Source organism: Botryllus schlosseri, chromosome 5 (genome assembly GCF_051294905.1).
Source record: "Botryllus schlosseri isolate E-star chromosome 5, Bs_hap1, whole genome shotgun sequence".
NCBI classification, from domain to species: Eukaryota; Metazoa; Chordata; class Ascidiacea; order Stolidobranchia; family Styelidae; genus Botryllus; species Botryllus schlosseri.
The window spans coordinates 25890430-25912134 of NC_137240.1; the positions used below are offsets into that span (position 1 = coordinate 25890430).

Below are 21705 nucleotides of genomic sequence, written 5' to 3' on the forward strand. Positions count from 1 at the left end.
GCGATCGTAGGATTTTACAAATATTTCTCACCTTTTTGACGTGTTAGTATGTGAACGCGGCTATTGTTTGTATTTGAATCGCCGTCTACGCCGGCTCTGTGGCAAACTAATTACCAAAATATTACCTTGGAAGTGATTCCTAGATTTAGCAAACTATTTCACACGTTTTTTGCTAAAAGTACGACATGCCACCGCAGTCTATACCCGAAAGTACGAATCATCGCCGCGTCCATAAGAATAACGATATATCGAAGTCGCGCTCGCCGTAAACGTTCGGAGGTTGAGCGATCCATACACCGAAAAGTGTTACCGATCGAGAGATGCCTATACCCAGTCACCGGTTGAGCGATCCCTATGCCGAAAAGGGTTACCGGTTCAACACGAGTTTCGAGGCACCGGTTGAGCGATCCCTATGCCTGTAACGTTATCATGTCACCCGAGCCATTATCTTGTCAGCGATCGCGGGGTTTTGCAAACTATTTCACACATTTTTGAAGTGTTAGTTTGTGACCGCGTTTATTGTTGATAAATTCGAATCGCCGTCTACGCCGGCTCTGCGGTAAACTAATTACCAAAGTATTACCTTGGAAGTGATTCCTAGATTTAGCAAACTATTTCGCACTGACTGGATTAGTGTAATAATCGATAGTAGCGCACAGCTGCATGGGAAACAATTCAGCGCGCAGGTCATTCGAAATATAGGTCGCGCGCTGTGTAATCCTCTTGCAAACAGGCCGCGTTTCCGTCTGTGCGGTTATTGTTGGTGACTATTCAACACCACGCGAGAGATGGCTGAAAGTGCGAATCACGACCGCACCCATAAGAACACATAGCGAGTCACCACAGATACATGACAGGCGAATCACCGCCGCCGCCTATAGCAAAAATGGCGAGTCACGACCACGAGTTTTCACGGCGAATCACGACCACGGCCTATACCCGAAAAGGCGATTCACGACCGCACCCATAAGAACACATAGCGAGTCACCACAGATCCCGTAAGAATACATGACAGGCGAATCACCGCCGCCGCCTATAGCAAAAAAGGCGAGTCACGACCACGAGTTTTCACGGCGAATCACGACCACGGCCTATACCAGAAAAGGCGAATCACGACCGCATCCATAAGAACACATGGCACCTCGCCAGAGATCCCATAAGAACCAATGACACATCACCAGAGATCCCGTAAGAAACAATGGCACATCACGAGCGATAGGGGGTCTGAAAGGGTACCATCACCAACACGAGTTTTCACGGCACATCACCGACGAAGTCTATACCGGAAAGGGTACCATCACCAGAGATCCCATAAGAACACATGGCACCTCACCAGTGGAAGGGGGGGGTCAAAAGGGTGCCATCACCAATACGAGTTTCGCGGCAAGTCACCAGCGGGCCCATAAGAGCCCTATGCAAAAAAGGGCACATCACGTGCGATCTATATAACTACTTCCGATAACCGCAGAAACATGAGTATGACTAGCAGGACCGTAACTGCCGCACCCCAAACCCCCCAATTGGTGGGGGGCGAGCTCAAAGGGGGCCCAAAATTATTTCGCGAATTAGCATAAATTATTGGGTATTTTTCAAAAATTTATGCAACTTTTTCAAAAATTTTTCGCGCTGCGTGTGATTTCAAGTTGCCAACTTTCTTAGTTATTTGGTAGCCTACTCTTCCCTAAGACAAAATACGCAAGATTTGTCGAAATGGACATATCGGCGAGACATTTAAAGTTTTAGAACATGTAACATGCGACTCCAAGACGTGTGCCAGAACGATCGGCAGCGAGAAAACCTGGGTTAAAAAGGACTGCCCGCTTACGCTGACCGAAACCTTCGTTATATATGCAAAATGCATATAGGTTTAATTTTCCATAGGCGCCTAAATGACTGGCGCCGAATGTTCCTGTCTTGGCAATCTGAACCTCAGAAGACAAATACCATTCCGCAGGGAAAAATTGTATGCCCGTCAAGAAATACCAATTTGAAATCGCGTGCGTCGTTAGTCTAGTACAGTTGTTCTTAACCTTGCCTCCAGCGCCCCCCAAGGGGCGCTGGCGATTTTGAAGGGGGCGGAAACGCTCAGGGGGCGATATGGGGGGCGCTGGGCTCTGGGGGGCGCTGGAGAAAAATGTCTTGGCAGTAGATGATGTGGTGGTAGGACATATCCTTAATGAGTATTCAGAGCAAATTAACACCGAAAACTTCGTTATATATAACCTACAAAAGACATATAGGTTTAATCGTCAATGGGCGCCTAAATGACTGGCACCGAATGTTCCTGTCCTGGCAATCTGAACCTCAGAAGACGAATTCCATCTGGCAGGGAAAAATTATATGCCAGCGAAGAAATATCAATTTGAAATCGTGTGCGTCTTTTAGTTTAGTACGATTGGGCGACAGGGATATATAAAACTAGATTCTGTATTTTTTGATATAACAGACAGGAGATCACGAAATGACATCATGAAACGAAGTCATACCAACGGGGCCGCTCGCTCGAATATGTTCAATTATTATTTACGTGAACAACGTTAACAGGGAGAACAGAGAGAATAAGAAATTGATAGCAATATATTTGCAATTCCCAATATTATTAACCGAGATTTTATCATGAATTATCGAATATTTTCGCGCCTCGTGCTGGCTCACTACACTGTGGCCCTTATTTCGTGACAAAAGCGAACAACGTGATGGGGGGGGGGGGCGATTTATCACCCTATGGGAGCCCAAGACCCAAGTTTTATTGGGGGGGGGCTGGCCAAGTGCTGTTTCGTTCCTGCGAACGGGTATACGCCCAAAGATGTTCAATTATTATTGAGGGGTCCTACCATTTCAAACACACCTCACTCAGGTCTACCGTTAAATCTGATTACGTGGACAGAGAGAGGATAAAAATTGATAATAATATATATTTAATTCCCGATCATATTGACCGATTAAATCATGAATTTTGAAATTTTTTGCGCTTCGCGCGTGTGGACGTCCAAAGCTGCCCCACTAAACGGACGGTGAACACAGATGATGAGTAGCGGTACACAGCGTATAGCCAATTGGGGTCTGGAGGCGAAGTCCCCTAGAAGTTCGGTTTATCACCCTATGAGGGGCCATGACCAACGTTTTTGGGGGGGGGCTGACGAAGTGCTGTTACGGCCCTGATGACTAGAACCAGAGCCTTGAGTAATGTTAATGTACTGCTTGAGCTCGACTTACAATAGCCAGAGCTTACTCCTTGAAAGGGTGCAAAATCGCACTTGAAGGGAACTCGTTGTCATTGCCAAGAACACAGGAAGACGTCTGCCGGTCGACATTAGTAGTAAGCCAATGCACCACGTCAAGGTTTCGACCAACGCATTGGTTTCCTTTTTTAGGTAGGGAACCTCAATGTGGATAGGCAGCATTTGCCACAGAGAGAAAAAACTACCATACTGAAAGAGCATATTGTTCATTTTTTTTCAAGCCATCTCGCAAACTTTTGGAAAATTTGGAGGACTTTTTTTGCTTCTCATGCAATGCAAACTTTGCAAAATTGTGAGACAAGATGTTATTCAAGTGTGCCTTGTCCATGAAATCCTCAACCTCATTTAGGTCTGAGCCAGTGACATAGTATGAATTAATTTGTTAAAGAATGGATCACAGTGAATTGCGTCAAGTACCCTGAAAAAATTGATCTTTTTCAGGGTTTTGCCATTTCTTTACTGTGGATAACATAAAAGCGGAGAACCATGCCATGAAACTGTTCAGACGGGCTCTTCAATCCACCGACTTTCTTCTGCATCACTTTAATGAGGTTTCCCGATGGCGCTGCACATGTTAGGCATGTGGCAATTGCTTCGTTAGCTTGCTTAGAAATGGCTCCCAAAAGCACTCCACCAATACATTTAAGTATGTCTAAAAACATGTCAAAGTTTTTCCATGGAAAGGCAAAGTATCAAGAGCTATTTACTTACCAGATTCCTTGCTGTTGACTCCTCCAATCTCTGTGATTGGATCCTGTTCTTTACCACACACGAGAGAATCAAACATTTTCAAAAGTAATGCTGAAGCTGGCAATTGCGGCAAACCCAGCAACTTGTTAGCTTGGTGACAGATATTAGAATAATGTTGATATAGTCCGTCAACACCAAGTTTGCAATATTCAGAATGGAGTTGTTTCACCAATGGAACAGCTTTGGTCACGTCTAGTTCCTCGAATGATGGGGCGCATTCAAAGTATTTTTTGGTATTTACACAAGCCCTCTTCAAAACAGCAATTACAGCATCCTCAGAGATATCCCAAGTACTGGTGGGAACTTTATGATTTTTGTAATGTTTTTTCAGAGCTTTCACAGTCGGAAAGGATGCTTCGCATTCCTCACAAATCACACCTTTCCAGTTATCGAGTCCTTCGAAACATTCTTCAATTTCCATTTCAGTCAGTTCCTCCCAATCATCCCAAAGTGATGCAGCTGAATCAGTCATGATACCGATTTCTATCCGCGACGAAATATGATCTAAATCTGGCGAAAAATATTACAGAGGCTACACAGTATTATTCACTAGTCATAACGACTCGCCACCGCTACCTAAATGTTGAACTGTCTAACTAATTCCGACGCAACTTCAAGAAATACACGACGAATCGCCTTGAACGCCATTGAAACAAGCACAGAGCTATCCTGTTTTGGGTGGATCCATCTGACCGTGACCATTCTGCCGGTTAACAATGGGAGAACAATCGAGTCGTCACTCCAGTCATACTCTATAGCAGTGCTTTTCAACCTGTGTGACGGTTCGCACCAGAGTTGGATCAATTACATTATTTCAGTTCAATTACAATTACAATTACAATTACTTTCATGAATGTTTCAATTACATTACAATTACAATTACTTCATGCTGAAAATATCAAATTGCAATTACAATTACAATTACTCCTTGCATGCCTCAATTACATTACAATTACAATTACAATTGCTGCTGTTGAACATGTAATTGAATAATCATAAATTCAACCGTGCTCCTTGACAACCGTAGCGTCGTATTTAACAACAATTCAAGTCTAGTTCAGATTGTGTGGTAATAAATGCGTTTATGTGCGTACATAGTATGCTATGTGAGATGTCATTGTGACGTAATATAAGCGTGTTTTGTATGCTTGGTAATTATGGCTCACGTAATTGGAAATGTAAATTGTTATTTACCTAATTTCCTATGGGTTAGGATTAAGGATAGGATGCAGTATGTCGTTGAAAAAGTATTATAACATATGCACGTGTTGGATTTGCGTATATAGCATATAATTAAAGAAATAATATTATTTTTATCGAGGGACGTAGGAATTAGGATGAGGAGTGAAAACAAAACCGTGCTTTGTCAGATAAGACGTTTTATAATATCCAGTGGTCTGGTTAGTTAGCCAGACGAAATAACGATGCAGCAGCGTGATCTGAAATCGTATTGTAGATTGCCAACCCACGGATAGATGCCCAAGATGTGAGTCACGGATGAATGCACCGACAAACGTACTGCAGAGCCGGCTAAAAGCAGCAAACTTTGTGGTCCTAGAGCTGGCGATCCATGCGTCCAAATTTGATGCATCTGTTCTTTATCGTAAGCTATTGATGTACTAATTCCGAAAATACAAAATAAAATCTCGTCAGGGCAATGTAACTGCTCCAAAATAGCCGTTTAAGGCCGACTGTTCTGAAAAGTGAGAGCGCTACAGCAGCATGACCACAACAATTACCAATTACGCCTAGCGATTGTTCAGAACAATGCCGATTCCCAGACTTTCACGACTATTTTGGGATGGTACGATTGCCTGGAAATATACTTTTATTGCGGAATCAGTGCGACACTAGCTTTCGATTAGGACCATACATATCAAATTTCGACGCTTGGATCGCCAGCTATGGGAATATCAATTCTGCTGCTTTTAGCCGGCTCAGCAGTTCGCTTCTCGGCGTATTCAATCGTGAGTCACGTGTTGCGAATCCATCCGTTGGTTAGTAATCTAAAAATTGTATACAATGGCAGCCTAGGCCAGCATAGCGGTAAAAATAGAAAAAAAACTTCGCCCGCAAGGGCGCAGTCAAGGGCTTCCGCGAATGGATCCACCAAATTCCTTGTCGACATTTAAAGAGAATGCATTATAAGTCAATTATTTTATATGTGCTTGTCAGGTCTCAATAGCAATTTAATGTAATTGAAATTGTAATTGAGCAAAATTTTGTCAAATTACAATTACAATTACAATTACACAAAATAAAAATGCTTCAATTACAATTACATTACAATTACATTGAAAAATGTAATTAATTACATTCAATTACAATTACAAATTACAATTGATCCAACTCTGGTTCGCACTAGTGCGAATGAAAAAAATTTCAGTGCGAATGACGAGCGTGGTGCGAATGGTGCGAATGAAAAATCCGGATGAGTGCGAACGGCAAGCGTGGTGCGAATAGTGCGAATGAAAAATCCGGATGAGTGCGAATGAAAATTGTCCATGTTTCTCACATTTTCCGACGTGGAATAATTCAAATAAACACGATATAAGTTCAGTGAGCCCGTAAATTTTGTCGTTTGGAAGCAATTCTAAAAACTTGTTGGTAGCTAGGCTTTTCTAGTTCACAAGTGAGGAACGTTCCCGATGCGTGTATAATGCAAAGTTTGAGATAATATTTCCGCACGAGAGGATTACATCACTGCATGGAAAAGAGAAGGAGTTGAAACGGTATCAGTTGCTCACTTGCTCGGAAACATCCACCGTGTATGGATATTGTATACGGGCCTTGTATGAATGGAGTAGGTAATAGTAGCTGATGCCAGTGTTGACATTTGGCATATTTGAATGCAAAATATTTGAATTTTGGCACACATTCATGTTGGTTAACAGCAAAATTTAGCGTTTCTTCAACTATAACAATTAGCACATTAGATCTATAACAAGTGTTGTTTACTCGTGTACCTAACCAAGGATTAGAGGCCAGAGAGACCAGTACCAAGGCCTGTTTGTAATGCAAACTTCACAATTTAGGCTTAGACACGCTTTCCTGTTCTTGGACTGATGATCTCAAGCCAAGTCTAGATCGTAAAGGCATAGGCCTATATATAACATATTGGTGATTCCACTAAGCTTGCCGATCCATGGGAAAAGTTTGCCTATAGTTCGTGTTCGTACCGCCTTTGTACTACAAACTTTGTAATACTCCGAACTCTACCGGTTTAGCTTGAGCAGATGAGCAGTGAGCACCCTCTGCAGAGCAAAATCAAATCCACCAAGCCGTATAAATCTTACGATATTTCTTATGCAGCCTAATTTAAGCTTAATAGGCCTTTTGCAGGACTTCGATCACGTGACTAGATACGCATAGCAACAACAAATTGGTTAGCAAGCTACTTTCTCGCGCACCTGCTTCAGTGCTAAATATCGCATAGTGTACTGTTGATTTCTGGTTGTAAACGTTTCGGAAATTTGTTGTAGAAGTCATCAGAGATTTACCTATGCTAGATCTCAATCCTGTACAAAGCCCATAGAATGATATCGTCAGAATTACGCAGAAATCCGTCGTTAACGTAGCCGTATTTCGGATACAGTATATTATCGTTTTCGGGCTGTAAACGTTCGCAAGTGTCATGGAGATGCGCAAGGATTCAAATATGATGGATGTCTTTGATTCATGAACTATGTAAACTCCTTGCGTCAAAATGATCGACATTGTAGCCGTTATTTGGTAGTCAACTATGATTTTATGACACAAAATTCGACATTGCAGGACATTGACAGCGTGATATATTATTGCAGCATTAAGTTAGGTGTGGATAGTATACTATAGTTGTATTGTAGCGGTAGTTGGTAATCATTGCAGCATTTTGGTGATTGATATCGATTGCAATATATATAGGATACTGCTATTTTTAAGCCTAAGAGACAATGACTGCCAGTGCCAGTACGTTGATGTGTTATGAATTCATGCAATGTGCTACATACCATATATATATTAAATATCCTAAGCTATTGTATGACTTCTCAGTTAAACAATTCAAAATATTTAGACCTCTACACCTATATTACAAGTTATTGATCATTCTGTCATGCTGCCAAGTGCCACTACCCGAAGGAAAATGATCATCAGCTCCAATTGAGGGTGAAATAAACTGTCCCGGGGCCTGGATTACTTGATTGATTGCCTGGATTGGATTACTTCACTCTATGGCACAGTGCAAATATCTTGAGTTTCAAGACATATGGCTATACCACATGCATACGGATTAATGATCTGATGGATTATCCCTAGAGAGCCGAACATAGGCAACTAAGAAATTGATGATGCCCTCGTCAAGAATTCAGCCTGGAGCCAATTATTATCACCACATAAAATTTGGTCATGCGGTGGAAGGCAGAGTGGTTTCATGCCAACAGAAAATGTCAGCAGATGATCCGACCACTGACTAACTGTCCTGAACTTCTTTCCCGATGTTGATGTCTGCTTTGAAAATGATATTTCATTTGTGTACAGCAAGACAAGCGCTCTTCCGTGGATGCTATGAATATGTCTAGACAAGTGGCTATGGAGGTAGAGGAAAATACATAGGCATAACAGTCTCGGCAGTTATTGAACTTGATAAGGTTAACATCCATTTTTCTTCAACTATTTCTTATGCTCTGGGTATCGAATACACAAAAATAATAATAAATCGATCTTCTTTGCAAGTTTATTTGTAAATTCAATGAATCAAAGAATATCATAAGTTCAGAATATTACGGAGTCAATGCGAAAGAAGCAATGTTAGTCGTCTTTAGAGGATGTTTCTGAGTTGGTTGAGCCAATACACAGCGGGGGTCAGCAACGAAGTACTATTTTATCTGAGTACTAGTGTCATTATGAGTTTAGGCTACTTCCACTTCTACTTGACACTTTTTAGGTAGTACTTTTTTGTCAGGTTTGGGATTTTGTCAACTAGAAAGTAGCTTTGGCGCATGATTGCATCCCCTTCAAGCGTGAGGTTGTCATAACAACTGGGCCAAATAGCCCCAGTACCTAGGTAACTAAATTAATTTTTGAAAATTGCACTTATTTGTGGTGTCATCACCCTTTTGCGTTGATCAAGAAGATGCAACATGCAATGTTTACAGTTGTCACATGGCATCAATTTCTAAAACTAAGTGACCCTCAACCAAATCTACTTCATGTAAGGAATTTCTTGACCGCTTTTAAGAAATTCATTTCTACTTCGACTTGAAGTACTTTGGACATGTCCTGGAAGTAATTAGTGCTACTTGTACTGGAGTATAAATTAAGGCATTACTTCTACTCGGTTCCCAACAATGACCACGTTGACCACGTCTGGGTATAGGATGACCGATCTTGTCACTGCGTTTGAGCTGCTCTAAGAGTTATATGATAGTTACTTCCCTTAGTCCGCTAAATATCGCACATATGTGACATCAACTATTTATCAAAATCGAGTGTGATTTGCCAAATCCACTTCAATCGCAGTTGCGAAGTAGTGGTAATAAAATTGGCATTGTATAAGGCAACAATAAAGTGCACTGATTTGCTTAGTCTTGACGGCAGGTTCTCCCAAAAGATACTTCCGATGTGTTCAGTGACATTTGTTTTATAGCAGCACGCCAGCACCCAAACCAGCAGACAGTATATCCTGATCCTTGCGGGTCCCGGCTGCTTCAGCCATATCTTCCAGTGGCGGCTCGTCCTATAGGGCAACTGGGGCATTGCCCCACCTAAAATTCTCTTCAATAACAATTCTTTACCATTTATAGACGCACACCAATCTATATATACCGAAACCACAGCGAAAATCGTATTCTTCTTGTCCTTTCGCTTGTAAATGCCCATATATAGCGAAGTCTCTACGAAAATCGAATTCTCTTCTGTGTTTTTGCTTTGCGAATGCCTAGCCGGGGCATGCCCCGGTAGCGCTCATAACAAGCTTTCACTGTCTATTCTCTCAAAGCCGCGCACAATAAAGAAACGATAATTTACTCTCTCCTATTCATAAAATGATCGAGCAACCGGGGCAAATTAGCTCTGTGCCCTTAAGGTGTGATGTAACAATCGTATCCATAGCTGAACTCGGTTACCGTCATATGCGTTTAGTCGACCTTTGGTGGTATAGGTCGATTTTGATGGCGTTTCACACCATGAAAACTCTTGAAACTTGGTATGTCATGTCGTGATGGTGGTATTTAACACTGCCCCAAGTTTCAGGGTTTTTACTTAAAGTTTAGGGTAGTAATTCCGTTTCCGAAGTTGAGTGTGTGCTGATCCTTCATGTATCGCAAACAGATTTTACTCAAAAGCTGGTATTGGTATCCAATCCATTGATTTTGACGATGTTCAATACTGAGATCGGTTATGACATTTGGCACGGTAAGTCTTAACGTTAGTATCGAACGCTGTACCAAGTGTAAAGTTTGTCACTGAACTGTGTTAGTGGTAATTTCGTTTCCTAATTCGAGTGAGAGCTGACTCTCATTTATCGCTAACAGATTATACGCAAAGCCGGTGTTGGTCTCTATTGATTTTAACGATGCTCCTTACCTAGATCCGTCATAAGCTTTTGAACAGTATGTCTTGATTTTCATATCGAACGCTATGCCAAGTCTCAAGGTTGACACTCAATGATTAGGGCAGTAATTTCGTTATCAAGGTCGAGCATGGTAGAGATGCGCTCCGATCTGACACTTTAGCCTTCAACGCATTGCGGATATCACGCAAAAGCCGTTGTATCTGCGGTAACGTTAACTGAGATGATGATATCATTCTCAGATTCCATTCAAATATTTACTTTGATATTATATCCTCCAATGTCAATTTCACCGTGAAATTGTGGCCGTCAAGCCATTTGCTTACAACCCCCTCAAGCGCGATAGCTATTTAGTTTTCGATGGCGGCTAACAGCTGATCACTTGATCAGCCTATTCCTCAGTAAATTTTACGCAAAATTCGGTGTTGGTCTCTTCGCATTAATTTTGACAGTGTGCCATACCGAAAAGGGCCATGAGGACACTTCTCGATGATGTCATGTAACAGGGTACTAAGTTTAAGGCTTTCATCCACGTATTTATTCGGTAATATATATATTCCAAAGGCGATTTCGCAGCAGACCTATAGACAGTAATAAAGCCGTATGTGTCGTGTTACAGTCTCCAGTTTCTAGGCCAAAATCTTCTATGCTGTACCGAGACCGAATTTCCGAGGCTGCTATTCTTAGTTCTTCAGAATGATGTTTTGGATTCAATATGACAGGCCCAATCTATGAGATAACAATTGCGTATCCGTCCGAACTCGTTGACCTTTCCAATTAGGCTTACGCTATCTCTCGAGTTGTAGTCATTTCCATTTCTGCAGATAATTAGTCAGGCCTAGTGCGAACATGAACCGCGTTGAATCTTTTTTCCGTACGCCGTTTACGCAGTTCCCATACTTCAAGTCACAGCTCACCGGCGGACCTCTCGAGTCTCGTGGCACATACGTTAAAATCACTGTTGCCGGGAAATTCATGTTACCGTACCATCATTAAGTTACTTGTTTACGTTGGAAAACGCGATTGTGACGTCATCTTGATAAAAAGTCGCTTGCAGCCCTTGCCCCACCACCCGATATTGTCACGAGCCGCCACTGATATCTTCCATCCAAAATCAGGCTCCACAACAGACAAATAGTACTGCTTGAACCAACAAATACTCTTACCAGAACTAATGTTGTGTTTACCACCAAACAAATGCTTCCTGCAACGCGCAAAGATGTTCTTCCTGCTTCTCAACAAAGCAATATAGTCTATGATTTCAAGTGCCACTGTGATTGTCGGTACGTGGGAAGAACAACTCAGCGCTTGCAGGAACGCATCAAACAACATGTTCCTAGCGTTATTAGATCACGCACATTGGACTCTCGCGAAGACGCAGCTTTAACTGATCTGCGATTACTAGAACGTAATCAGGCCATGGCTATGAACTCTGCCATCGGCAAGCATTTGGCTGAGAATGCAACTTGCGCTAAAAACTACCGCGATGAAAGATTTTCTATATTAGGCAGAGGCCGCACTAATTTCCATCTGTCTGCACTGGAATCGACTTATATTAAAATCCACCGACCGCGCTTGTGTCAGCAGAAGGAATTTTTAGTGAATCTAAAAATTGGCCACTAGCTGCGCTCGCGGTTTGCCTGTATTTCATGTTGTTTGTTTCTATGACGTCATAATTGGTTGTTTGCAATGTAGCTAGATGCATGTTTTTGAAATCCTCCATATGCTGACGATTGCCCTTGAAAAGTGTCAGCTCGAAAAGCTTCGGGTTTTAATATATTTTATTATGAATATATTATTAAAATGTATATTAAAGTTCTGTACCCCAAAGAGTCTCTTCTTACCAGAATATAAGCCAATCGCTTTACTTCAAATGCATAAATTTAAGTACATATGATCAGAGTTGAGTACCGTAATACGACTACGTTACCGATGGATTTCTGCATAATTCTGACGATATCATTCTAAATGCTTTGTACAGGATTGACATCTAGCATAGGTGAATCTCTGATGACTTCTACAACAAATTTCCGAAACGTTTACAACCAGAAATCAACAGTACACTTTGCGATATTTAGCACTGAAGCAGGTGCGCGAGAAAGTAGCTTGCTAACCAATTTGTTGTTGCTATGCGTATCTAGTCACGTGATCGAAGTCCTGCAAAAGGCCTATTAGACTTTTGAACCTTATTAGTCTTTATGTATAAGGATATTTGGGAAAGTAGAGATAATTTGGCATTATTTCAGTCAGTTTTCCAATATTGTACGATTGACCTAAGAGCCATCCCGCCGTTGACTACCCGGGCCGATATAACTGTGTGTTAGTCATGAATCTTATGTGAGTGATAATTATTCAAGATGGTGAAAGTGTTGGCCTTGACAACACAAGGATCCCGAACGTTGTTATTGAAAGATATGTTGATTTGTGTACTGCATAGAAGTGAATAAAGCCTAAGCTTATCTATAAACAACAGTCATCAATTACTCGGATTATGTGGGTTTGTATAGCAATGCATTCCTGATTTTAACGCCCACCGTACCATCCAATCGTCTAACATAGGGGCGGCAACTTCTCCAGTCGGCGGGCCGGATATAGGAAAATTAAGTACTTGGCGGGCCGGATTGCTGAATCGATACAATATTCGCCCATTTATCCTCATATACAAGAGATAAATCGTATTTAATTAATGTATTTTAACGACAGTAATGTCACTTCAAAGTCATTTCTCGCCGATAAGTGACTAAGACAATGTGGATTTGAGAACAGCATTGTCATACAGCCGCCGCCATGTCTGCTTCTCTCTGATCAATGATCATTTAACACACGGTGCAATCCTTAATCAAGATTTCAAGGCATTCGTTAAGCCCGGTACCCCAAATTAACCAATATATTAATTCATTGGGTTTTAGTACATCGTTAATGCCAATATTGCAAGTCTCGCTTCGACGAACGCACGCAGCGCACACACGTATATAATAACATACAGTCACTAATACTTATTGACGTTAAGCAAGTATAAGTGGGGAATTTCGGCAGACTTGGGCCGCGGGCCACATTATCATATAAAACGGGAAACTGTCCGAGGGCCGGATCCGGCCCGCGGGCCGTATGTTGCCCGCCCCTGGTCTAACATTAGGGTTGCCATATTTTGGAATCGGGAAAGGACGACACCATTTCAAAATTTTCTAACACAGAAAAATCCTGGAAAATCCTGAAAAAGTGGTCAATTTTCACCACTTCGTAGTCGGTTGACTAAAATAACAAAAAGAAACGGTCAACTTTCGCTCAGCTCCCGAAATACCCACCGGAGCTGATTTACGGTATCTCAGTCGAATTTTGCTATAAATTTGACCAAAAGTCCTAAAAAAGAGGACAAAATCTCAAAAAGGAGGACATTTAGGCTTCATCGGAGGACTTTTTCAAAAACCCGAAAAAGGAGGACAAATCCTCCTAAAGGAGGACGTATGGTAACCCTATCTAACATACCTTAGTACGCGAAGCATCTTTTCGAATGTTGTCAGAAAAATGAACCAAAGGTGCTAGTCGCAACATTGATTCTACGATTCAAGTGCAGTTTCACTATTTTGTGCGTTCTAAATGCAAACACATTCACATCGCGATGACGTAACATGTGGATTTAGTGGCAAAGTGATATGGTTGCGAGTGAATATTGTTCTTTGGTTCGCCCTTTAAGCTTCCAAGGAAATCACTGCACGATACCCCCGGAAATGCAACGAACTTCTTGAGAACAACGGGAGTGCGATATCTGTGATTTTTCTACTGCAGTGATTTTAGTGCTTGATTAGTCAATAATACGATACGCTGAATGCAAAATAATGAAGCTCTGTACCTCCAAGAAGCTCTTCGCATACAAAAGTGATAAGTTTCTTCATTTTCTTTTCGTTTACTAAATTTCGGCTGACTGGTGCGAATGAAATTATTTTTCAAAAAAAAGTGCGAATGGAGCTCAAAAAGGTTGAAAAGCACTGCTCTATAGTATAACATCGATAGGCAGTGTGACGTGAGTAGTTATTATAATCGGTCGCGAACTAGCGTGTGGCTTATGGGTGCGGCGGTGACTCGTACTTTCAGACCCCCCCCCCCCCTCTCGGCCGTGATTCGTAATGGGTTCTTATGGACGCGGTCGTGATTCGTACTTTCGTGTATAGGCTGCGGCGGTGACTTGTATTGAAAACTCGTGGTCGTGATTCGTACTTTCAGACCCCTCATGCGGTGGTGAATCGTATTGAAATACTCGTGTTGGTGAGTCGTAATTTCAGGTATAGGCTGCGTTGGTGAGTCGTATTTTCGGGTATAGGGTGCTGTGTCGTGGTATTGAATTTGTATCAGGTATATTGATCACTAGGGCAATTTTTTTTTGACCTAAAAAACGGAAGATTTTGACCTAAAAAATCTAAATTTTGACTTTTTTAGACCTAAAAAAACTGAAATTTGACCAAATTTTGACCTCACGTATGCAAATTAGGTGTTTTCGCATATAATGTTAAAATTGTACTACTTATCTTCATTTCTGGTTGGAACTGTCTGTCCTTACTAAGTAGATTGGCCTGAAAAAACGTTTTTGGCTCAAAAACTGACAAATTTTTACATGAAAAACTAGTATTTCAACGAAATCTGGCCCTATGAAGAATTCCAGTAGTTACATTACGTATTCTGGTGGAAATATTCTGGTGGAAATAATTAAAATTTGTTGTAGTACAACGAAAGATCCTTTCCTACATTCTCGGGTAGAAAGTGTCTGTCCTTACTACATAGCTTGCCAAGAACGGAGAAAGAACGTTCAACAGCAGCATTTGTTGGCTGACAACACTCAAGTTGTGTGCACACTGCTGGTGACAAACCGTATTGCTTCATTCTGACAATGTTGTCTATATCACAATTTTTCAGCTTGCGCTTCTTGATATAAGAACCATGCAATGTCCAAGCAGTCTTGCTTCAGCTAGGATATTGCGGTACGTTGACCATAAAACCATGTCACTATTTGTTTCATTTGACCATTTATGAATCACAATGAGCAGACGATGGTCCGTTTACAACGGTAGGCCTATAGAGTAGGCTACAAGCTGTAAAATATCAAATGATAACTTCACCGACAGCGCAAAATCTACGATACAAACGAAATGCAGAGGTCTAAAAATGTTTGACTTCGTAAACAATTTTGACAAATTTTGACCTAACGCTACAATTTTGACCTAATTTTGACTTTTTTTGACATGTCAAAAAAAAATTGCCCTATTGATCACGTGATTGGTCCTTAGTTAATGTGTATATCCCAAATTATTATATATGACCGATTCGAGTTAATCCCAACGTTTACGGTGAGTGCGACTTGAATATATCGTTATTCTTATGGACGCGGCGGTGATTCGTACTTTCAGGTATAGACTGCGTCGGTATGTCGTACTTTCAGCGAAAAAGGTGCATCTAGGAAACAGCCGCATGGTAATGTTTTGGTAATTAGTTTGCCACAGAGCTGGCGTAGACGGCGATTCGAATATCAACAATAACCACGCTCACAAACTAACACTTCAAAAAGGTGTGAAATAGGTTACAAATCCCGCGATCGCTCACAAGATAATACCTAAGACATAACCATCGCTCGCGACTTGCTGTTACATACATTCCAATCACTCACGAGGTACTGTTTTGGTAATTAGTTTGTCGCAGGACTGGATTTCACTGGTAAGATTTAATATGTAACGAATAACAGAACCGTCGCACACGATGATTCGGATACTGACAAATTCTCACTTATTTCTGATCCAAACCCTAATCCTCTGTGAAGTTGACGCTTATTCAAAAAGGTGTGAAATAATTGTAAAATCCTACTTCGCTGACACGATAATGCATCAGACATAGCGATCTAGTTATAGTACGGTGTCGGAATCCATTTGCGAGATGTTCTATAGGTAAATTGAGATAATCCGAAACCAAATATTTTGACTTTGGCGTAGTGTGAATTGAAATAGGATTGACAAACATGACTACCAACTTTCCCACAGTCCCATTTCGATATTATACGCACATTGATTTGAAACAAGTAATTATACATTACAACTCTATTCGCGATCCGGCTTTTCGTTTGTCAAAGCGACATTTTAACATCTTACCATACTCAAAAGAATTATTCACAACAATAACAAGTGTTAAAAATCTAGTTTTCACTTACTTGATTATATCACTGCAACTCACAAATTTGAATTAATTCATCCTGGCTGTATTCGTATGATCGGTCTTTTTTATTCAATTGTAAAGGTCGTTACTATTCTGAAGACAAAGTTTAAGTTATTTACTAATCGGCGAATATACGACTTGACATAAACATATTATATTTTGAGTATACGAGATTTGAATGTCTAAACAATAACTGAGAAATAATTTATCACAATAAAATCTGTATATTACAGCGTAAAATATATTGGAATGCCAGCAACTCTGTACGGTCATAGTTACTACCCCATTACCTAATTTACCCGACACAACTCGTCATGATCATTCCTGAAATCAACACAAACATGACCACTGACTTGAGCTAACCACAAAACAGCATCAAGTTTTGAATCCACTTGTAGCTTACGGATTATTTGAATGTGGGTTATGTTTTGTTGTAATTGAGTGTACGGAAATAGTATTACGTCTCGACATCTTACCATCTTACCACACTCAAAGAGTCATCCACGAAAACATTGTCAAGTAAATCCGTTTGTAACTTACCCGACCAACTCAAACAGTGTCAGTATGAAAAACAGCCAAGCATACACGATTCCATACAATCACTAAAACCTAAAATCCATAACAAGTTCGGTTTTACTCATATCCCTACGACGCATCTTTTTATTCAAATTTAATAGTCGTTACTATTCTGTAAGATAGAGGAATTACTACGCGGTATATTCTGCAAGACAAAGTAATTATTACTCGATATATTTTGTAAGACAAAAGTAATTACTACTCGGTGCAGGTGACTTGAGATTAACATAATATGTTTGAGTATACGAGATTTGAAGATCTGATCAACGTAATTGCGACTTCATTTCTTACAATCGAACGCTGGTGTTATATTCAAAGTTATCATGCTGTAAACATAAGGATTGACACATTGATTTGACTTATGAGATTTTGTAATAGTTGATCATTACCTAATTATTAAATTATTCACGGTAATTAGACCCGGTGTTGTGGTAAATGTTATGACAGCAACAAACTTTTCACTACCATTGTTCTTAATATATTAAGTTGTAAAACTATGCGTGTCTGAAATGTTCTTGATTGGAAAATTATTCCGCGTCAGTGCAAATCACTCTGCGTATCGCGGATATCAGAAAATATTTTGCAAATGTAATTGTTTCCGGTAACCAAGACTAAAGATGAAACAACAATATCGGTATTATTACATTCAACAACCAGTACAATTATTAAAATATATGCGATAATTCCAATAATAATCTATGCGATAATTCCAATAATAATTCCATTATTCATACATTGAACATCCGATACAAAATGCTTTATTATTCCGATTCGCAACGGGTAATTGAAACGACTAAGTGTAGAGTCAGTATATCAGAGTGGCACGTCGTTACTATTGAATCCAGCCATCGATACGATTTATTGTCGGGATTTGTGACAGCGCATTGAAACATACACAACTTACAGAGTGTGAAAATATCACTTTGGGTATCGAGTACCGTTTGAAGCGTGCGATCAATACGTAATTCCGTTCGCACTCTTTGAGACATTGTGAAGTCTACACATTTACACTTCAAGACTTTGATCAACACAGAAGCAATTTGAAATATCTTTACTGGACGCATCCAATTCTACTAGACTTGAGTATACGCAAAACTCATAGCATTAACAAAATCGCAATAGGCGCTACACTGAAATATACAAAATGTGTTTGTATTGTTGCTCGAAGTAGTGATCATAAATTATCATTTGAATCTTCTAAAGTAATTGTAATCATAAAACCAAACTTGCGAAAGTCATTACCATAACAAAATAATATATTGTAGGTTGCTTGCTAAATGTGTGCCGGAAATATTTGTAGAACGCTCACGACCAATGAAATCGCAAATTTCCCCCATTGTCATCCGTCAAAGTGAATGTCGTCACAATACTCATCCCGTAAAAGATCTTACTTGTATGTGATTGAATCGCCGGTAATTATCTCGCTAAATCAAACCCTAAGGAAATTTCACTCACTCATCGGATTATGATATTAAACAGCGTCGCTTAATCGGTGTAGTTCGTTTTTTCTAAATGCAAATCATACCTGGCCAGCAGAAAACAATTTTCACTCACCTGGTAATGAAACCAAGTGGTGGGTCTTCGTTCAATATTTTGTTTGTGTCAAATACTTTGCAATAAACACGCTGGAGTGGTTAAGCTTTACATCATCAAGCTGTCATCTGTAAATCGAGATTACAGCCGACTTGTAACTGTATCGTTTAACTAACCGAGTTGTATGCCCGGTTTGATATTTTTGTTATTTAGTGATTGCTGAACATACCAAACGATACACATTCACTTCCGAAATACTGCGTTGATCTCAATTCCCCTTGTCGTGATAATCGAAGTACATTTGTTTCGACTTCGTAACAACCGACTTTTCTATGACACGATAAATTTTTGACAAGTTATGCTTTGAAGATTGATGCATATCGCGAAAAATAATATACCACTCATATTGATACTGTTACTCCATTGATCGGTATTTTCAAACGAGTCGATTTTCAAACGAGTAAAATTTATTACTTGAGTTGTTCCGCTTACTATATTTAAATGTAAACTCACCCGTCTTTCAAAACCACAACAAACAATGATAAAAAAGTATGCAATCAAACACAACAACTTTACTTTTGTAGGACACTAATTATTATTCCGCGCATCTCATTTCATACTAAGTGTATATGAAAGATATTCATGGCACACGAAAATATTCGATATTCCCATGCTACGAACCTGTACAATGATTGGTGGCGCTTTCAGACTGTTTCGATGTCACAAGAACTTTATTGTCTGAATGGTTGTTCATGTATCTTAATAATCAAATAGTTCAACACAGAACTAGTACTAACAAAAACATCAGAGTTGTTTACACAAAAGTTTGTATGTGTGCAGTATGCGAATACCATGTGTAAGTCCAGCACAATTGCGGTATCCATCGGAGTTTCATCCTCACTTCCCGAGGGTTCTGTCAATGTCATAGCAATAAACCAGCTACTCTAACAACAGAGTACATATGTTTTATAGTAACGACTCTCAAATCTTACACACAGATCAATCTACTTTGCTAACGAAAAGTGCTGAGTCATCACATGATTATCCTCACAAAACAACCAGTAGATGGAGCTGTAATAAAATGTTCCTAACCCTTTGCACGTCAGTGACAAATTTTGCAATGGTTATGTTCAAAATGTCTGAATTAAACACCTCTTCGACGATGGTTGGTACGTGGATAACGGTGTTCATATTCTTGCGTGCGGGTGAGGGTGAGACAAGGGGAATCCCCAAAAACACACCCTACCGCTCAATCGGTGCCTTGTAAGTATAGGGATCGCTGATGAGGTGACGTCTCACCCTCACCCGCACGCAAGAATGTGAACACCGTTATCCACGTACCAACCATCGTCGAAGAGGTGTTTAATTCAGACATTTTGACTCTGGACAATCCAAAGCACGAACCCAGACATCACAGACCTATCGAAACCTATTGTCCGATTTCCGAAACACGCATTTCGATGTACAAGAGCGTATTGCATGTGGGTAACCGATGATTTCGATGGGATGCACCAGCACAAGTGAATATGCGATTACGCAAATGTATCGGAGTCGTTGTTGGTGTATATTTTGTCACTGCCCGTTGTAACAATATACAAAAATATCAAATTGTCGGGTGTGGTTGTCAGTTTTCAAAACGAAAATGGTATTGTTACCCAGGGAAAATATAGATTTCCAAGTGAAAACGGTATTGGTACTCAGGTAAATGATAGTTTTCCAAACGAAAAGGGTTTGTTACCCAGGGAGAAAATATATTTCCAAAAGAAAATGATTAGTTACTCTAGGTAAAAGTATTTTTCCAAGTGAAAATGGTTTGTTGCTGTAGGAAAAAAATAGATTTGCAAACGAAAAGGGTTTGTTACTCTAGGAAAGAATAGAACCCAAAGTGAAAATGTATTGTTACGCTGAGTAAACGATAAATCTCCAAAGGAAAATGGTATTTCTCCTCAGATAACGGTGGACCTCCAGGTGAAAGTGGTAATTTTACATAGGTAAACGTCGTGGGCTCAGTGTCATTGGTCTTGTTAAACGTAGTTGTCGAGTTGTACAATATACTTGTCGTGAGTATACAATTACGAAGGGAGAGAATGAAATTGCTATTATGAGTGTCGGAAGGTTGTTGTATGTAGATTTGACAGTAACCCTATCATTCGCATATGACAAACACAATCATGACCGTGAATACATGTAACTAACTTGTTCACATTCTTGCGTGCGGGTGAGGGTGAGACAAGGGGAATCCCCAAAAACACACCCTACCGCTCAATCGGTGCCTTGTAAGTATAGGGATCGCTGATGAGGTGACGTCTCACCCTCACCCGCACGCAAGAATGTGAATAAGTCCTTTGAGTGTGGTAAGATATTGAAATGTCGGAGTGTACTAGCGCTTTCATTTCCCTAAACTCAGTTACAACCAAAAAAATTATAGACCAATGATAAAGTTGTAAGTTTCATCGCTCTGTTTTAAATCAATTTGTGAATAATCCGACAAACACGCCATCAACATTCTTAATATTATTGATATAAGACATTACCATGTTTACAGACTTTGAATAATATTATCCTGATGTCAAGGCGGTAAATTAATATATTCGGATACAATTCAGCTTCACTTGTAGCGCGAGTGAGATTTCGAGTTGGTAAATTAACACATTGATTGAATATTATCATGATTCTTATGATGCAACCAAAGTCAATCTGATTCTAGAAGCATGAAAACATATACCGACTGTGTGGAAAAACGAAAACGGAGCTGAAAGTTGGTCAAGTCAAGTAATATTCAGTTTCAAAAAGATTAAACTCCTAAAAAGATTAGAGTTATACCGACAATTGACAATTTGTGGGTATTCAAGTCGTTGC

General features: G+C 40.1%; 2 long non-coding RNA genes across 2 annotated transcripts in view; both read left to right on the top strand.

The window, feature by feature from the left end:
* LOC145439530 (uncharacterized) overlaps positions 1–21705 on the top strand; it is a 101951-nt gene that overhangs the window by 21687 nt on the left and 58559 nt on the right. The gene's annotated exons all lie outside the window — the stretch shown is intronic.
* Positions 15803–19364, top strand: LOC145439524 (uncharacterized). The gene is made up of 2 exons (XR_013915252.1): positions 15803–15981; positions 18391–19364. It is a non-coding gene; the product is annotated as an uncharacterized LOC145439524 (long non-coding RNA).